The following is a 19,729-nucleotide window of genomic DNA, read 5'->3' as shown; positions in this document are numbered from 1 at the left end:
TCCTTAAGCTGATAAGCAACTTCAGCAAAGTCTCAGGATACAAAATCAATGTACAAAAATCACAAGCATTCTTATACACCAATAACAGAGAAACAGAGAGCCAAATCATGAGTGAACTCCCATTGACAATTGCTTCAAAGAGAATAAAATACTTAGGAATTCAACTTATAAGGGACGTGAAGGACCTCTTCAAGGAGAACTATAAACCATTGCTCAAGGAAATAAAAGAGGATACAAACAAATGGAAGATCATTCCATGCTCATGGGTAGGAAGAATCAATATTGTGAAAATGGCCATACTGCCCAAGGTAATTTACAGATTCAATGCCATCCCCACCAAGCTACCAACGACTTTCTTCACAGAACTGGAAAAAACTACTTTAAAGTTCATATGGAACCAAAAAAGAGCTCGCATCACCAAGTCAATCCTAAGCCAAAAGAACAAAGCTGGAGGCATCATGCTACCTGACTTCAAACTATACTACACGGCTACAGTAACCAAAACAGCATGGTACTGGTACCAAAACAGAGATATAGATCAATGGAACAGAACAGAGCCTTCAGAAATAACGCCGCATATCTACAACTATCTGATCTTTGACAAACCTGAGAAAAACAAGAAATGGGGAAAGGATTCCCTATTTAATAAATGGTGCTGGGAAAACTGGCTAGCCATATGGAGAAAGCTGAAACTGGATCCCTTCCTTACACCTTATACAAAAATTAATTCAAGATGGATTAAAGAATTAAACGTTAGACCTAAAACCATAAAAACCCTAGAAGAAAACCTAGGCATTACCATTCAGGACATAGGCATGGGCAAGGACTTCATGTCGAAAACACCAAAAGCAATGGCAACAAAAGCCAAAATTGACAAATGGGATCTAATTAAACTCAAGAGCTTCTGCACAGCAAAAGAAACTACCATCAGAGTGAAAAGGCAACCTACAAAATGGGAGAAAATTTTTGCAACCTACTCTTCTGACAAAGGGCTAATATCCAGAATCTACAATGAACTCAAACAAATTTACAAGAAAAAAACAAACAACCCCATCAAAAAGTGGGCAAAGGACATGAACAGACACTTCTCAAAAGAAGACATTTATGCAGCCAAAAAACACATGAAAAAATGCTCATCATCACTGGCCATCAGAGAAATGCAAATCAAAACCACAATGAGATACCATCTCACACCATTAGAATGGCAATCATTAAAACGTCAGGAAACAACAGGTGCTGGAGAGGATGTGGAGAAATAGGAACACTTTTATACTGTTGGTGGGACTGTAAACTAGTTCAACCATTGTGGAAGTCAGTGTGGCGATTCCTCAGGGATCTAGAACTAGAAATACCAGTTGACCCAGCCATCCCATTACTGGGTATATACCCAAAGGACTATAAATCATGCTGCTATAAAGACACATGCACATGTATGTTTACTGCGGCATTATTCACAATAGCAAAGACTTGGAACCAACCCAAATGTCCAACAATGATAGACTGGATTAAGAAAATGTGGCACATATACACCATGGAATACTATGCATCCATAAAAAATGATGAGTTCATGTCCTTTGTAGGGACATGGATGAAATTGGAAATCATCATTCTCAGTAAACTATCACAAGGACAAAAAACCAAACACTGCATGTTCTCACTCATAGATGGGAATTGAACAATGAGAACACATGGACACAGGAAGGGGAACATCACACTCTGGGGACTGTTGTGGTGTGGGGGGAGGGGGGAGGGATAGCATTAGGAGATATACCTAATGCTAAATGGCAAGTTAATGGGTGCAGCACACCAGCATGGTACATGTATACATATGTAACTAACCTGCACATTGTGCACATGTACCCTAAAACTTAAAGTATAACAATAATAAAATTAAAAAGTTAAAAAAATTTAAAAAATACACATGCACTCATATGTTCATCACAGCACTACTGACAATAGCAAAGACATGGAATCAACCTAAATGCCCATCAGTGGTAGATTAGGTTAAAAAAAAAAAAAAAGTGGTACATATATACCACAGCCATAAAAAAAGAATGAAATTATGTCCTTTGCAGCAACCTGAATGCAGCTGGAGGCCATCAGCCTAAGTGAATTAATGCAGGAACAGAAAACCAAATATTGTGTGTTCTCACTTATAAGTGGGAACTAAACATTGGGTACATGTGGACATGAAGATGGGAAAAACAGACACTGAGGACTACTGGTGGGGGATAGGGTGAGAGAAGCAAGGGTTATAAAACTACCTGCTCACTACCTGAACGACAGAATCATTCATACCCAAACCTCAGCATCATGCAATATACCCATGTAACAAACATGCAAATGTACTCCCTGAATCTAAAACAAAAGTTGAAATTATTAAAAAATTAAATAAAGTATACAGAAGGAGGCATGTAAGCTATATGCAAATAATATACCATTTTACATAAGGATCTTGAGCATCTGCAGATGTTGGTATCCACGGGGAGTCCTAAAACAAATCCTCCACAGATGCTGACAGACAACTGTACTGGCAAATCTACTAGGTTGGTGCAAAAGAAACTGAGGTTTTTTCCATAATAATTCAGCAACATATAAAAAGAAATATACACTGCCAGGCGCGGTGGCTCACTCCTGTAATCCCAGCACTTTAGGAGGCCGAGGCGGGCGGATCACAAGGTCAGGAGATCAAGACCATCCTGGCTAACATGGTGAAATCCTGTCTCTACTAAAAATACAAAAAATTAGCCAGGCGTGGTGGTGGGCGCCTGTAGTCCCAGCTACTCGGGCGGCTGAGGCAGGAGAATGGCGTGAACTCGGGAGGCGGAGCTTGCAGTGAGCCGAGATTGCGCCACTGCACTCCACTCCAGCCCGGGCAACAGAGTGAGACTCCGTCTCAAAAAAAAAAAAAAAGAAAAAAGAAAAGAAAAGAAATATACACTATCACCAAGTGGAATTTACCCTAGGAATACAAGGTTGTTTTAACATCTAAAAAATCAATTAACGTAATATACTACATTATCAGAATAAAGGGCAAACATAATCATCTCAATAATAGATGCAGAAAAAGCATTTGACAAAGTCCAACACCGTTTCATGACAAGAACAAACTAGGAATAGGGGGAGTTTATTCAACCTGATAAAGGTCATCTACAAAAAATCCACAGCTGACACTGTACTTAATGGCAAAAGGCCAAATGTTTTTCCTATAAAATCAGAAACAAGACAAGGATATCTGCTCTCACCACTCCTATTCAACATTGTACTGGGCACTCTAGCCAGAGCAATTAGGCAAGAAAAGAAATAAAAGGCATTGTAGATTGAAAAGGAAGAGATGAAACAATGTGCAGATGACATAATCTTATATATAGAAAATCCTATGAAATACACTAAAAATTATTAGCATTAATAAACAAGTTCAACAAGGTTGCAGGGTCCAAAGTCAATATTAAAAAACCAATTGTATTTCCATACATTTGAAATGAATGTTGCAAAAATTAAGAAAATAATTCCATTTACAATAGTATCAAAAGAATAAAATACTTAGGAATCAATTTAACAGAAGAAATGTAAAACTCGCCAGGCGTGGTGGCTCACACCTGTAATCCCAGCGCTTTGGGAGGCCAAGGCGGGCAGATCATGAGGTCAGGAGATGGAAACCATCCTGGCTAACACGGTGAAACCCCGTCTCTACTAAAAATACAAAAAAAAATTAGCCAGGCATGGTGGTGGGCGCCTGTAGTCCCAGCTACTCGGGAGGCTGAGGCAGGAGAATGGCTTGAACCCAGGAGGCAGAGTTTGCAGTGAGCTGAGATCGCGCCACTGCACTCCAGCCTGGGCGACAGAGCAAGACTCCGTCTCAAAAAAAAAAAAAAAAAAGAGAAAGAAAAAAATGTAAAACTCATAGACTGCAAACTAGAAAACACTGCTAAAAGAAATATACTTTTTTTTATCTTTAAAAGACATGGTCTCACTCTGACACCCAGGCTAGAGTGCAGTGGCATGATCATGGCTCACTGCAGCCTTGACCTCCCAAGATGAAGAGATCCTCCTGCTTCAGCCTCTCAAGTGGCTGGGACGGCAGGCACATGTACGCATGCCCAGCTAATTCTGAAACAGAAAATTTTCCTCGACCCCTTTGTGGGCCTCGTGACAGGGGTGCCTTCCTTACTCAGCCTGCAGCTCTCAACCCCTCGCAGGAGGGGGAGCAGGCAGGTGAGCAGGTGCAGGAGCCAGAGTGAGCACTTTTGGGCACTGATGGGAGAAAAACTTCGTGCAGGTCCACAGCAGCATCTAAGGGGGAGTACCCGTGACCCTGGAAGTCCCAGAGGGCATGTGCTACAGTGCTTATTTAGTTTTGCTGTCCACAGATGGCTTAAGTGTTTAATAGCTCAGTGGACCGACCCTCTGCCTTTTCGTGAGGGCAGAAGGTCAGTGTGACAGATTTCTGTATCCTGAGCTTTCTGTATCCCAAGCTCTTGTGCAACATCCAGGAAAAAAATCAGGATACACGAACAAATTGAAGTGTAGTGAATGTGGAGGATTTTATTGCCAATGGAAGTGGCTCTCAGCAAGAAGGGGAGTTGGAAAGGGGAGGGAGCCGGAAGCTATTCTTTCCCTGAAGTCTCACCATCAAGCCATTCCTCTGAAATCAAACTGCTTATCTTCAACTTTCAGCTGCTACTTCTCTTCTCCCCTTCTCTGCTCTCTGGCAGTGAAGCCTGGGGTTTTTATGGGTATGGGAAGGAGAGTGGGGTGGGCCAGGGTGGTTTTGGAAAAGGCAACATTCGAGTAGGAAAATGGGGATGTAAAGTTCTCACCTTGGGCTGCAGTTCTAGACTTGAGGGTGGGGCTTTGCCACAGACCCTGACTTTTCTGCCTAGAATTTCCCTACCGCCTGTCCCTATCAATTTTTCTTTTCTAGAGCTATGTTGTCCAGGCTGGTCTTGAACTCCTGGCCTCAGGCAGTCCCCCCACTACAGCCTCACAAAGTGCTGGAATTACAGGCATGAGCCACTGTGCCCAGCTCCTGGGATTGTTTTAAAACCTAATGAAATGATACTCCATGTTCATGGATTGAACAATACTGTTAAGATGGCAATGTTAACCAAATTAATGTACAGATTCAACATGATCCATATGAAAATTTCAGCTGGCTTTTCATAGAAATTGATGAGTTGATCCTAAAATTCCTATGCAAAAGCAAGGGATCCAAAATTGTGAAAACAATCTTGGAAAAGAAAAAGTTCCTACTTTTTCTTACCTACCCACTTCCTAATTTCAAAACTTACAATGTTCTAGTAATCAAGATATTGTAATACCAATAGAAAGGTAGATATGTAGATTAGTGGAATAAAATTGAGCATTTAGAGATAAACCCTGACATTTATGGTCAATTGACTTTTGACAAGTGTCAAAACAATTCATTGAGGAAACACAGGTCCTTTCAATAAATGCTGCTGGGACAATTAGCCACACCAAAAACACTCAGAAAGGAGCTGAGTGTGGTGGCTCACGCCTGTAATCCCAGCACTTTGGGAGGCCAAGGCAGGTAGATCACCTGAGGTTGGGAGTTTGAGACTAGCCTGACCAACATGGAGAAACCCCATCTCTACTAAAGATACAAGATTAGCTGGGTGTGGTGGTGCATGCCTGTAATCTCAGCTACTCGGGAGGCTGAGGCAAGAGAATGGCTTGAATCCGGGAAGTGGAGGTTGTGGTGAGTCAAGATCATGCCATTGCACTCCAGCCTGGGCAACAAGAGTGAAACTCCATCTCAAAAAAAAAATCAGAAAGGATCATAGACCTAAATGTAAGAACTAAAAGTATTGAAGAAAAACAACAACAACAACAACAACAAAACCTCTTAGGAGAAAACACAAAGAGTAAAGTTTCATGATCTTAGATTGGGCAAAATTTTCTTGGATACAAGAAGAAAAGCACAAGTAATAAATTTTTTATCCAGCCTATATAAAGAACTGTTGCAACTCAATAATTGAAAGGCAGCCCAATTTTTAAAATGGGCTGGGGATCTGAATAGACATTTCTCTAATGAAGGTATACAAATGGTCAATAAACACATTAAATAATGCTCACCATCATTAAGGGAAATTCTAATCAAAACCAAAATTAGAGACCATTTTACCCCCTCTAGGATGGCTATAATCAGAATGACAATAGTAAGTGTTGGTGAGCGTGTGGAAAAATTGGTGCCCTCACACCTTGCTAGGGAGACTATGAAATGGTACCCCCACTGTGGAGAACAGTTTTGCAGTTCCTCAAAGGTTATCATATGGAGTTACCAAATGATCCTGAAATTCTACTCCTAGGTATATATTCAAGATAAATGAAACATTTCTATTATTCTCTCAAACTTTGCCTCAGAACTTGTTATTTCATGGTCACAAAATGGCCACCTCATTTCTTGACATCACTTCCATATTCCAGGATAGAAGAAGGTAAAGTAAAAGAACAAACTTCAAAACGTACATACTACTTAGGTATGCCACTTTTCTTTTCCAGAAAAGTAAGAGGTTTACCAGAAACTTCTGTGTGTTCATTGAGTAGAATGTTTGTCACGTGGCCACCATTGGATAAAGATGACTATGGAAAAGAGGGTGTGGGTTCAGATTGGGGCAAAACATCCAGCACTGTCTGCCACCATACCTCATGTATGCATTGCTTTATTTAGCACTATCTTATACAGATTACTTCTCCACTGGACCTTACAAATTTATATAGAGTTAGGCTTTGATGACAACCATGCGTGGGGTAGGGTTTTAGATATCATCTGGTCTAATATGCCCCACCTCATTATGGGCAAGGCATCATTCACATTTCCCTTGAACAACTTTACAAATCACCATTTCATTGGGTAGTCCATCCTGGCTATAGACAGCTACCATTACAAAAGTCCTGGTTTTTTTTTTCTTTTTTTTTTTGAGATGGAGTCTCACTCTGCTGGCCAGGCTGGAGTGCAGTGGCACAATCTCGGCTCATTGCAACCTCCGTCTCCCGGATTCAAGTGATTCTCCTGCCTCAGCCTCCCAAATAGCTGGCACTATAGGCATGTGCCACCATGCCCAGCTAATTTTTTGTATTTTTAGTAGAGACAAGGTTTCACAATGTTAGCCAGGATGGTCTCGATCTCCTGACCTCATGATCCACCCGCCTTGGCCCTCCAAAGTGCTAGGATTACAGGCTTGAGCCACTGCGCCTGGCCAAAAGTCCCTCTTTAAGCTGTATCCAAGCTATATCCTCCACGTGGGTTCATTTATCAATAATATTAGTAGTTACAGGGCCATAGTAATTAAGATATAGTACTATCTCATTTAAACCTTGGAAGAGCTATTTAAACTGATAAGCAGGCATCATTCATCTCATCTACCCAAGTGGGAACCTGAGCATCAGCAAATTTCAGAGGCTTTAATCCAGACTGTGCAATACTGACTCTAGGCCAGTTTCTTTCTATGAGACAGCATTTCACATATTTCAAACGGGGGTTCTTAAGTTGGGGTTCACAAACAATCCATGGATCAGTTTCAGATGGTCCATGAAGCTCTGAAAATGATATTCAATATTACATATGTGAGCCTGTTTTTATAGAGAAGGTCTAAAAGAATCTGTGACTGACCAAAAAGTTAACAATTGATTGAAAGATGATGATAAAGCACTTCTTCCTGGAGTTTTTACTTCCCCAGATGAAACATCTCCACTTTCTCCAGTTATACCTCTTGATTTCCCCTACGCTACCCCACTCAGATGTGTCCTTCCCCATTGTAACAAGGGACAGTCACCTGAAAGTCATGTTTGATTCCTTGCCATCTCACACCCTACCTGCATTTTAACACAGAAGCTGCCAATTTTTCTTTTCAGTATATTTGAATTCACATATATTTCTTCATCTCAGCTACCAAAACCATTTCCAGCCTGGACTCATGTAGTCTCTCAATCGTCCCCATTCCTGGCTCACCTTTCTTCAGCCATTCTTCATGTGAGAGCCAAGAACAGTCTTTCTAAAATGTCCAGCAGATCATGTCACTCCCTTGCTTGAAAACCCTCAGTGGTTTCCCATAACACTGAGTAAATTTCAACCTCCACTTCAAACTTTGAGTGGTATGACCCAAGCCTTCCTTTGTGATGCTACCTCAATCTCCCTTCTCCCCTCCTTTATTGCATTAGAGTGACAGCAGCCTGCCACTAGGGCATGCCAAATTTCTTCCCATCTTAGGACTGTTACACTCTTCCAGAATGCTCTTCAACCTGTTCTCCCCATCCTTCCACCCTCAGTTTAAATATTATTTCCTTCTAGATATTGCCTCTGACACATTCTAAATTAGGACCCATTCACCCCACCTGTATATCACAGCTCTGTCATGAGTTTTCATTAGCTAGATAGATAGCTTGTATGTGTGCTTGTTTAATGATTTCATTTTCTCCTTTAGACTGTAAGCTCCATGAGGGTAGTTTTCATATTTGTCTTTTACCACTGTATTTTCAGTGGTTGGTAGTGTTTGGTGCATGATAAATATTCAAAACTTCACTGAAGGGAGAGTTGGTTCCAAGTCCTCTCACCATCCTGGACATACACTAATTTGAAATATACAACTTAAAATGTGGTCCCCAATACTAAACTCAAATTTGCAGGTGTATTCTATTTCAGAGAGGTCTAGGCATGCCACATTTACCTAATTATTTTCTCTTCTCCAGGATCAGAATAGTCCACTTCATGAACCTAAACAAATGATCTAATAAGGTCTGTAGCTGTGTGTCTCTGCCATTGATAGATGTGACCATTCACATATACAGCTACTATAGTCTCAATGTCTGTGTCCCTGTCAAACTCGTATGTTGAAATCCTAACCTCCAAGAGGATGATGTCAGGAGGTGGGATCTCTGGGAGGTGATTAGGTCATGAGGGGGAGCCCTCATGAATGGAATTAGTGCTCTCATAAAAGAGGCCTGATAGAAACCCCTCACCCTTTCTACCAGGTGAGGACAGAGCAGGATGGCACCACCTATGAGGAAGCAGACCCTCACTAGACACCGAATCTGCCTTGATCTTCGATCCTCAGCTTCCAGAACCCTAAGAAATAAGCTTCCATGGTTTAGAAGCTACCCAGTTTATGACATTTTTTATAGCAGCCCCAATGGACTAAGATACCAGCAAATCACAAATTAAAGAAGGATTCTGAATAAAATACCAGCACCAACGCAAGTCTCTGGCTCAAAATTCAGCGCTCTTTATGCTGCCTTGCTGAAGTCAGGTGAAATGTCCTCAATTAAACTTTAATCCCCAAGTAAAAAGTATTTCAATATCTTAGCCATGGGTATATGTACAATGAAGAACTCTATTTCTATGATCTGCCTCCAAGACACGTGGATGGCTCATCCCATCTATGTTTTCCCTTCTTTCTCCATGCTGCAAAGCACAAAGGCACCAAGAGTCCCCAGTATCCAGGCTGGACACACAGATTCAGCTTATTTTCTGAGTGACAGGGGTAAATTCAAAAGATGTTCTCTGATTCAGATATGGAAACAAGCTAGAGCTGGAAGAGGCTGCTGAGAAATCGACTTGCCATCTCAGCTTTGTGAGATAAGCAAAACACAAAATCAAACCAGTCCACTGAAATTATTAGCATCTCCACACTCACCAACAATGATGTGGTAGATGGCAGGGGAGCATTCATCACCTGAAAATATCTAATCACAGTAGAGACCTTTCATATTATCATTAAAATTCTTAACTGCCCCCAGCCTGATTTCTTTTAAGCAAAGGCCTGTACATTTCATGGTTATTTTCTCTGGTTATGGAGGCTGTATTTTTTTCTAGTGTCTCATTTTTGTCCTCCTCCTCCTTTCATTCTTTCAGTTCAAATGGACACAACCTGGTTCCTATCACCTAGAGATGAATTAACCTTTCCAAATATCCTGACATTGCCTTCCTAGAAAAGTTCCCTGGAGCTCTGTAGCTGTTGGGGAAGAGAGGCAGCTTGGTTTTGACTTTAATATACATTTCGAAATACCTTTTGCAGGATGGCTGGAAATAAGGAACTAATAACAAAGCACTTCTAAAATTACTGGTACATCTGAAGCATTCCACCTGGTGCACGGCCTTTGAGAGTCTTTAATTCATCAATTAAGTGATCAAAGATCTTGTTCAAGATACGATTACATTTCTTTTGTTCTGTTTGCGCAATTGTACTAAAATTGATAGCATTCTGAAAATCAACCGGGTTCCAAAGCTAAAAATAAAAACAGACAAAATGACACCAAAACATTCATCACTTTCCAAAAGCAAGGCTATGATTAGTCCTTAACTATCCTGGAATATGAATGCTAGGGCACACCATTCCACAATGATGATGTCAAAGGAGGAACTTGAAGCTTCCACACTCTTTAAAGCAGCTACTATGCATTTAGGTTGTAGCCAGGCCCTTTCAGAACTAGGATGTGGGGTAAGAGGCTAGACAGAGAATTCCTGGCTACTGGCCAAAGCCAACTCCAAGAGCAAATAATTTCAGTAATATAGAATAAAGGTTTTGAGTGACTGCCGATGACCTTTGTCACGTACACAGGATTAGTCTTCCTTATACCACTAAAATCAAAACAATGCCATGGCCCAAGAATCAGAAGGAAATGTTTCTTAAGTTACCACGATTCTTCTTAATCCTTGTTTCCCAAGGGCCAGTTATTATGATTGCATTTTGTCTGAATAATCTTGATCATCTAAAAGAGTAGTAAACTATGTCTGTAAAAGTTAAGATAACGAAGAAACTGTCGGCCCCTCAGTCTCTTTTGCAACCACCCCATTCTGCAATCGTTTCATGAAAACAACTATAGATGACATGTCAATGAAGGGGCATGGCTGTGTTCCAATAAAACTTTATTCACAAAAATAGGCACTGGTCCAAATTTGGCCTGTAGTCAGTAGTTTGCTGGCCCCTGCTCTGCAACATGGTCATGACTGTAATCCACACTTGGAAAGTTTAGTCTACATCACTAAGTTTGCATGGACTTCAAGAGCATTCTTGTTCTTATGCTGGGTAGTTTGAAGGGGGATGCTTGCTGAGTGTGATGGTTTGGGGACAAAAATAGAATTGGTCTGATAAGGGGAGAAGTTACTGAGCCACCAGTGTAACTTCGTATGATTTTCCCCTTCAAAAAGTTTATTTTACTCTCCAAATTTTTAGGCAACATTGTTTCTTTTTAAAGAATATGAGATTTCACATTGCATCCCAGTTATTTATTACCTGAGTTTTGGTCTTAACAAATAGGATTTTGTTATTCTCTGTCATCAACGGAGCAAGCACATGTGGTTTTGATTGACAAAATTGTGATAAAATTCGCTGTATCCTTAAAAAAAGTGATTGAAAAAATTTCAGACTGCTGCAGAGAATGTAGGGGGGAAACAAGGGGATTGCATTTCAACAAAAGACATGCCAGATTTTTTTTCTTGCTCTTAATATTCAACATTCTCCCACTACTCAGTATCTAATTAGATACTGGAACAATGCAGGGATCATGTGTTTCTCTTTAAGCTTTTGGCACAGTCCATCACACTCTAGTTAGCATTGGATACACTGAGGTGCCCCTCCAGAAACCAGTACCGGGTGACATCACATGCTATGTCACAAACAATGGAACAAAAATTAAGTGCGCATGCTCTCAGACATTCAAAACACTTGCAGTCATTTCAGTTTTCCCTCTTTTCATTTACTTCAAATCCACATTCATTTTGATGCTTGAAAACCCTCCCTTGTCTCCCAACTTTTTTTCAGAAACAGGTATCCCTTGCTACCCAGAGTATTTTCTGCTTCTCAGAAAAATCACAATTCAATTTATTTTTAAAAATCATATAGGCCACCTAATAGTTATTGTTTGAGCTCTGTGGAAATGATTGGCTTGACTTATGGCTAACAACAAAACACAGTGTATTTATTGCAAACACCATGGCCAGCCACCATATAACATATATAGGTCCTTACATACAGACAGTCAAAAAGTGAGAATGGATATCAAAGCTGTCTGCTATGTGATTGTTTCCTTCACAGACTGACAATATGAATATCTGAGAACCAACATCCCATCTTCATGCTATACTCTTTCGAACAGAAAACTAGAGAAGGAAATTATGTAACTCATCAATTGCTAGAGAAATGGTGAGGATGCCAAAAAAATACACAGACATAGACCTTTTTAAATCTGGAAACATGTGTTGTTTGTGAAGAAGCATAAATATCCTAAAACTCTCTTCCATATGTCTGCTTTCCTCCCATTGGGCTACATTCCCAAGAGGCTCTAGTAGTTCCAAATTTGGCTTCTATGCTTGTATCTAAAATATGAAAAATTAATGCTGAGCAGGCTTTATAAATGGTTTTCATCACAGTAATATTAAAATATTGCATATAATTGTGTTTTAATTAAAATGATGGCTTAAAACTTTATTACATATTTGTACATATTTATGGGATGCATGTGATATTTCAATACATGGATAAAATATGTATAATGATCAAATGAGAGTATTTAGGATATTCATCATCGTGAACATTTACCATTTCTGTGTGGTGTGAATATTTCAGATCTCCTTTTTAAGATCTATTTTAAATATACATTGTTAATTTTAAGATATATATTAACTATAGTGACTCCACTGGGCTATCAAACACTAGACTTATTTCTTCTATGTAATCTTATGTTTGTACCCGTTAAACAACCTCTGTTTATCTCCCACCCAACACACACCCTTCCCAGCCCCTGCTAACATTCTACTCTCTACCTTCATGAGATCAACTTTAGCTCTGACATGAATAAGAACATGTGTTATTTTTCTGTGCCTCACTTATTTTACATAATGTAATGACTTCCAATTACAGCCATGTTGCTGCAAATGACAGGATTTCATACTTTTTATGGCCGAATAGTATTCCATTGTGCAGATATACCACATTTTCTTTATTCACTCATCTGCTGATAGACATTTAGGTTGATTTCATATCTTGGCTATTGTGAATAGTCCTGCAATAAACATGGGGTGCAAGTATCCCTTTGGTTCACTAATTTTCTTTCCTTTGGATAAATATCCAGTAGTAGGATTGCTGAAATGTATGGCAGCTCTATTTTTAGAGCTATTTTATTTTCCATAATAATTTACATTCCTACCAACACTATATAAGAGTTCCCTTTTCTCCACATCCTTGCCAGTTTTTGTCTTTCTAATAATAGCTATTCTAATTGGAGTGAGAGGATTATCTCATTGTGGTTTTGACTTGCATTTCCTTGATGATTAGTGATGTTGAGTATTTTTCTATATACTTGGCTATTTGTATGTCTTCTTTTGAGACATGTCCATTTAAATCCTTTGCCCACTTTTTAATGAGATTATTTGGGATTTTGCTTTTGAGTTAATTGTGTATTCTAAATATTAGTCCCTTGTCAGATGAATATTTTTGCAAATATTTTCTCCCATTCAACAGGTTATTTCTTCATTCTATTGATTATTTCCTTTGCTGTGCAGAAGCTTTTTAGTGTAATATAGTCCCATTTGTCTATTTAAGTTTTCATTGCCTATGCTTTTGGGATCTTAGCCATAAAATCTTTGCCTAGACCAATGCCCTAGAGCATTTCCTCTATGTTTTCCTCCAGTAGTTTTATAGTTTTGAGTCTTACATTTAAGTCTTTAATTCATTTTGAGTTAACTTTTGTCTATGGTGAGAAACAGGGATCTAGATCATTCTTCTGCATATTGATTTCCAGTTTTCCCAGCATCATTTACGGAAGGGCGTTTCCTTTCCCCAATGTAAGTTCTTGGTACCTTTGTCAAAACTCAGTTGGCTATAAATTCAATTGGATTTGTTTCTAGGTTCCCTGTACTGTTCCACTGGCCTTTGTGTCTGTCTGTTTTGGTTGCTATAGCTTTGTAGTCTATTTTGTAGTCAGGTAGTGTGACACCTCTAGCTTTGTTCTTTTTGTTCAGTACTGCTTTTGCTGTTTGGGCTCTTTTGGGCTCTTGTGATTCCATATTAATTCTATAATTGTCTTTTCTATTTCTGTGAAGAAAGTCATTGGTATTTTGCTAAGGATTGCATTTAATCAGTAGATTGCTTTGTTTTATGGTCATTTTAATGTTAAGTTTTCTGATCCATGAATATGGGATGATTTTTCATTTGTCTATGTTCTCTTCCATTTCTTTCATCAGTGTTTTGTAGTTTTCCTTGTAATGGCCTTTCATCTTCATGGTGACATTTATTCTTAGATATTTTATTTTTTTGTAGCTATTGTAAATGGGATTGCCTTCTGGATTTTTTGGCTGTTCGTTATTGATTACATTTTTCGGCTGTTCATTATTGGTGCAAACGCTACCAACTTTCATACCTTGATGTTGTATCCTGCAACTTTACTGAATGTATTAGTTCTAACAATATTTTGATGGTGTCTAGGTCTTTCTATATGTAGGATCATATCATCTGTAAAGAGGGACAATTTGACCTCCTCTTTTTCAATCTGCATGTTTTCTTTCTTTTGCCTGATTATTCTGGCTAGAACTTCTAGTACTATGTGGAATAGAAGTGGTGAAATTGGGCATCCTTGTCTTTTTCCTCTATGAACTCATAGAGGAAAGGGTTTCAGCTTTTACCCATTCAGAATGTTAGCCATGGGTTTATCATTTATGGCCTTTATTATGTTGAGGTATATGTCTTCCACGCCTAACTTGTTGACAGTTTTTACCATGAAGAGATGTTAAATTTTATGAAATGCTTTTTCCATATATGTTGAGATCATCCTGTGGTTTTTGTCCTTCATTCTGTTGATGTATCAGATTTATTGATTTACATATATTGAACTATCCTTGCATCCCTGGGACGAATCCCACTTGACCATGGTATATTATCTTTTTAGTATGTTGTTGGATTCAGTTTGCCAGCATTTTGTTGAGGAATTTTGCATCTATATTCATAAGGGATATTGGCCTCTAGTTTTCAGTTGTTGTGGTTGTGTCCCTTTCTGGTTTTGTTATCAATGTAATGCTGGCCTTGCAGAACAAGTTAGGAAGAATTCCCTTCTTTTACATTTTTTGGACCAGTTTGAGAAGAATTGGTGTTAGTTCTTGATAGCTTTGGTAGAACTAGACAGTAAAGCCATCTGGTCCTGGGCTTTTATTTATTGGGAGGTTTTTTTAAATTACTGATTTAATCTCATTATTCATTATTGTTCTGATTAGGTTTTCTATTTCTTTATGGTTCACTCTGGGTAGATTTTATGTGTCCAGGAATTTATCCATTTCTTCTAGGTTTTCCAGTTTGTTAGCATATTGTAACTTATAATAGTGTCTGATGATCTTTTGCATTTCTGAGGTATCAGTTGTAATGTCTCTTTTTTCATTTAATTTCTGATTTGGGTCTTTTTCCTGGTTAATCTAGCTAGTAATTTATAATTTTATTTTTTAAGAAAACCAACTGTTCATTTTGTTATAATAATTCTTTTTAAGTTTCTAAGAAAATTTCAGGCCTGCTCTGATTTTTATTATTTCTTTCCTTCTAATTTCGGGTTTGGTTTATTCTTGCTTTTCTAGTTTCTCAAGGTACATGATTAAGTTGTTTATTTGCAATCTTCCTACTTTTTTGATACAGGCATTTATTGCTGTGAGCATTCTTAGTATTTTTTTTTTCTTTATCTCACAGGTTTGGCTATTTTGTGTTTCCATTTTTAATTGTTTCAAGGCATTTTTATTTCCTTCTTAATTTCTTCATTGATCCAATGGTCACATTCAGGAGCATACTGTTTACTATCCATATATTTTTACAGTTTCCCAAGTTCCTCTCATTATTGATTTATAGTTTTATTCCATTGTGGTCTGAGAACATATTTGATATGACTTCTTTTTTTTATTTTTTGACTTGTTTAGTGGTCTAACATATGTTCTATCCTGGAGAATGTTCCATGTGCTGATAAGAATATGTATTCTGCAGCTGTTGGATTAAATGTTCTGTAAATGTCTCTTAGATCCATTTGGTCTACACTGCAGTTTAAGTCTGATGTTTGTTGATTTTCTGTCTAGAATATCTATCCAGTGCTCAAAGTGGGGTGCAGTAACCAACTACAAATGTAGGGAAGTCAATCTCTTTCTGTAGATCTAATGATATTTGCTTTATATATCTGTAGCTCCAGTGCAGGATGCATATTTATTTACAGTTGTTATATCTTCTTGCTGAATTGATCCCTTCATTTTAATGACTTTGCCTTTCTTTACTGGTTTTGATGTAAAGTCTGCTTTATCTTATATAAGTATAGCTACTCCTGCTCACTTTTGGTTTCTGTTTGTGTAGTACATCTTTTTCCATCCCTTCAACATTTTGTCTTATGTGTCTTTACAGGTGAAGAAAGTTTCTTGTAGGCAACATATAAATAGATCATGGTTTTTAACCCATATGGCCAATCTGTGTCTTTTAAGTGGGGAATTTAATCCATTTACATTCAAGACCATTACTGGTAGGTGAGAACTTATTTCTGTCATTTTGTTATTTTTTTAATTGCTTTGTATATCCTTTCTCTTATCATTTTGGTTTAGTTGGTTTTCTGCAGCGTTAACATTTGAGTCCTTTCTGTCATTTGTGTGTCTGCTCTACCAGTGAGTTTATAATTTTTTATGAGACAGAGTCTCACTCTGTTGCCCAGGCTGGAGTGCAGTGGTGCAATCTCAGCTCACTGCAACCTCTGCCTCCCAGGTTAAAGTGATTCTTGTACCTCAGCCACCCAACTAGCTGGGATTACAGGTGTTTGCCACCATGCCTGGCTAATTTTTGTATTCTTAGTAGAGACAGGATTTTGCCACGTTGGCCATTCTGGTGTCAAACTCCTGGCCTCAAGTGATCCTTTTGCCTCAGCCTCCCAAAGTGCTGGGATTACAGGTATGAGCCACCACACCCAACAAGTGTTATACTTTCGTGTGTTTTCATGATGGTGGGTGTTGTCCTTTCACTTACAGATGTAGGACTCCCTTAAGCATTACCGGTAGGGCTGGTCTGGTGGTGATGAATTTTCTCAGTTTTTGCTTATTTGAAAATGATTTTATTTCTCCATCATTTTTGAAGGATAGCTTTGCTGGGTACAGTATTCTTGATTGACAGAGTTTGTTTTTTGTTTTTTTCGTTTTTTCCTTTCAGCACTTACACTATATCATCCCATTCTCTCCTGGGCTATAAGGTTTCTACTGAGAAACCCACTGTCTGATGAGGGCTCTCGTAAATGTGACTTGATGCTTTACTCTTACCATTTATAGAATTTTCTCTTTGTCTTGACTTTTGACAGTTTGACTATAGTTTGCCTTGGAGAAGACTTTTTTGGGTGGAATCTATTTAGGGATCTTTGAGCATCCTATATCTGGATGTCTATATTTCTTGCAAGACTTGAGAAATTTTCAGCTAGTATTTCATTAAATCAATTTTCTATGCTTTCTCCTAACTCTTCTCCTTTTGGAACACTCAAAATTCAAATGGTTGATTTATGGCATCCCATGTCATATAGGCTTTTGTTTGTTTGACTGGGTTATTTCAAAAGACCTGTCTTCAAGTCTGTACATTCTTTCTTCTGTTTGGTGTAGTCTACTGTTGAAGACTGACTGTATTTTTATTTAGTTCATTTAATTCTTCAGTTTTAGGATTTCTGTTGGATTTTTTAATGATATCTCTTTGTTGCACTTTTCATTCAGATCATGATTTTTTTCTGATTTCTTTGTATTGTTTATCTGTGTTATACTCACTGAGTTTTTTTAAATCACTATTTTCAATTATTCAGGCATTTCATAGATTTTTCACTGGAATCTGTTGGTGGAGAAGTTTTTTTTTTCCTTTGGAGATGTCATGTTTCCTTTCTTCTTCACATTTCTTCTGTCTTTACATTAATACATGTACATCTAGTGTAATAGTTGCTTCTTCAAGTATTTTGGATTGGCTCGCATAGGAAAATACTTTTTTCCTATCAATTTATCGACAGTGTTGGCTAGGTAGGGAATTCTCACTTTGATTCTGGGTGCATGTAGTAGTGTAGTATCTATATGATTTCTCCTGCTGCAATCAGCAGCACTGATATCTCTGAGTTTTTCAGTTGCTTAGGTTGTAGCTGTTAGTGGAGGCTGTGGTGAGGCTTTGCTGAGAATGGAGATGCCAGGTAGGACAGTTTTCAGGCCCCAATGGTAGCAGTGGTGGGCTGACCATACCCATCCTTGGGCCCCAGGTGGCATACACAGGCATTAATATCAGGTCTAGGTGGGCTGATTCTTGGGCCTCCAAGTGGCTTGCTTGGGTGCTGACAGTAGCAGTGGTGGGTCAAGGCAGGTGGGTGTGTCCTTGGGCCCTTGAGTAGTGTATGTGGCATGGGTAATGGCAGTAGTGTTGTCAAGCCAACCCTCAGGCTTCCAGGGGCGCATGTGGACTCTAGCAGTGGCATGGGCAAGCTGGGTAGGGCAGTCCCCAGACTACCAAGTGGTGTGGGTGGGTGGGTGGATGCTGGGAGTGGTGGCAGTGGCAGGCTAGGTGGGCCCATCCACAGGCCCTTGGGAGGAATGTGTAGGCACCAATGGTGGCAGGTTGATCCCCAGACCCCTGGATGGTACATTTGGGCACCAGAAGCAAGCAGACTGGGCCTGTTGTCAGACATGTGATGATGACACATGCATACACCAGAAGTAGCAGGCAGGGCAAGTCAATCCCAAGGTTCCTAAATGGCTCACTTGGTCACTGGCAAGGGTGGTACCAATCAGGGAAGACCTATCCTCAGCCCCACCCCCGTCCCACCCCGATGGTGTACATTAGCACAGGCTGTGGTGGGCAAGATAGGGCAATCCTCAGGCCCCTGGACAGTATTCTTGGATGCTGGTGGCAGGCAGGCTGGATCTTCATTAGGCTCCCCAATGGTGAGATCACATATCAGAAGTGGAAAGCAAGGCAGGTCAATACCCATGTCCGCAGATGGCATCCTCAGGTACCAGTGGCAGGCAGGTTAGGCCTGCTCTCCATGCCCCTGATGTGGTGGGTGTATGCCACAAGCAGCGTGTGTATGCCAAAAGCAGCAGGTAAGATGGCCCAATCTCCAGGCCTGTGGCTAGCATGCTCAGGCACTAGCAGCACGTGGGCTGGGCCTGCTGATAGTAGATGCATGGATCAGGAGCAGCAGCCAGGCTGAGTCAATTCCAAGGCCCCCAGTTGGCATGGTCAGGTACCAGTAATAGTGTGCAGTGTGGGCCTCTCCTCAGCCTTGGGACAGTATTCATCAGACCAGTCTCCAGGCCCAGTGAAGGCATGTGCAGGTGTGCAGCTGCCCTGTGGCCAAGGGTGGGATGGGTTCTGTCAGTAGAGCAGCCCCAGGCAGGTAGCTGCCTTTGGCCACCTTTATCCAAGGGGCCGTGTCCCCTATGAGCTTCACTGCCTGTTTTCTCGGCTGTAAGGCATTGTATGGGCCAGAATGCTGGGGACCCAGCCACACCATGGGGTCTACCTGGTATCATGATGCTGTAGCACTCTGGGTAGATACGGTGGGGATGTCAGCAGGGATTCAGAGATATGGAGATACAGGGGCTGTTGGGCCACAGAACAGGATGTGGTCTGGTATGGGCTGGACTCTCAAAAGGCACCATGCTATATAGCTGCTTTGGTCTCACGGTGGGTGTGGGACTTGGAACAAACTCTCCCTCTGGAATGATGTTCTCACATGGACATCAGGCAGCTCCCTA

The 19,729-nt window shown here is 39.9% G+C and overlaps 1 long non-coding RNA gene and 1 pseudogene across 1 annotated transcript in view; both read right to left on the bottom strand.

Moving 5' to 3' along the window:
• The window catches only part of LOC129015178 (small ribosomal subunit protein uS2-like), a 60,649-nt pseudogene extending 52,571 nt beyond the window's left edge, over positions 1 to 8,078 (bottom strand).
• LOC134738545 (uncharacterized) overlaps positions 1 to 19,729 on the bottom strand; it is a 444,030-nt gene that overhangs the window by 414,012 nt on the left and 10,289 nt on the right. The gene's annotated exons all lie outside the window — the stretch shown is intronic.

The sequence above is a fragment of the Pongo pygmaeus genome, chromosome 18 (genome assembly GCF_028885625.2).
Source record: "Pongo pygmaeus isolate AG05252 chromosome 18, NHGRI_mPonPyg2-v2.0_pri, whole genome shotgun sequence".
NCBI classification, from domain to species: domain Eukaryota; kingdom Metazoa; phylum Chordata; class Mammalia; order Primates; family Hominidae; genus Pongo; species Pongo pygmaeus.
The sequence above is the reverse complement of the archived record's forward strand: the minus strand, read 5'-3'. Positions and strand labels throughout refer to the sequence as shown.